Below are 1117 nucleotides of genomic sequence, written 5' to 3' on the forward strand. Positions count from 1 at the left end.
ACAAGAAACCGGACTTTATTCAACAGGTACACGGAATTTGGAGGAGAACCCGCCTTGCAATGCCGAAGACAATCTGCGCGCCGGACTCATCGTCATTGAAGCCTGGTTCGAGGGCTACTGAGGGAGTCCTGGATTAGGGGGTGTCCGGATGGCCGGACTATACCTTCGGCCGGACTCCTGGACTATGAAGATACAAGATTGAAGACTTCGTCCCGTGTCCGGAAGGGACTTTCCTTGGCGTGGAAGGCAAGCTTGGCGATACGGATATGTAGATCTCCTACCAATGTAACCGACTTTGTGTAACCCTAACCCTCTCCGGTGTCTATATAAACCGGAGGGTTTTAGTCCATAGGACAACATACAGAACAACAATCATACCATAGGCTAGCTTCTAGGGTTTAGCCTCTCCGATCTCGTGGTAGATCTACTCTTGTACTACCCATATCATCAATATTAATCAAGCAGGACGTAGGGTTTTACCTCCATCAAGAGGGCCCGAACCTGGGTAAAACTTCGTGTCCCTTGCCTCCTGTTACCATCCGGCCTAGACGCACAGTTCGGGACCCCCTACCCGAGATCCGCCGGTTTTGGCACCGACAGTCGCTTTTTTTGTCACGCATGTACATCCATGACAAATTTATGACAGAATCAACATAGTCATACCTGTGCTGTCGTAGAAGTGTTCCATGACATTACCAAAATTATCATCACGGAAGTGTCCACTTCCATGACGATAAATCGCGCGTCACAGAAGTGCTTTCGTCAAGGGTGACCAACACATGGCATCCACCGTAACGGAACGCCGTTAAGCTATCGGGTCGGGTTTTGGATCCGATAACCCTTAACAGCCCCGACCAATGGGAATTTTCCACGTGTAAAATCATCATTGGCTAGAGGAAACACGTGTCGGCTCATTGTCGGGACAGATGTCATCCACTCACCGGACAGAAGGTGCCTATGATACGTCGACACGTGGCACGGCCCAACAAGTTTAAATGGGCCGGCCCAACTAAAGGCCCACAAGATTTTGCGGACCATAATGGGCCGGCCCAGCTAAAGGCCCACGAGATTTTGCGGACCATAATGGGCTGGCCCAGCTAAAGGCCCACAAGATTTC

The sequence above is a fragment of the Triticum urartu genome, chromosome 6 (genome assembly GCF_003073215.2).
Source record: "Triticum urartu cultivar G1812 chromosome 6, Tu2.1, whole genome shotgun sequence".
Lineage (NCBI taxonomy): Eukaryota > Viridiplantae > Streptophyta > Magnoliopsida > Poales > Poaceae > Triticum > Triticum urartu.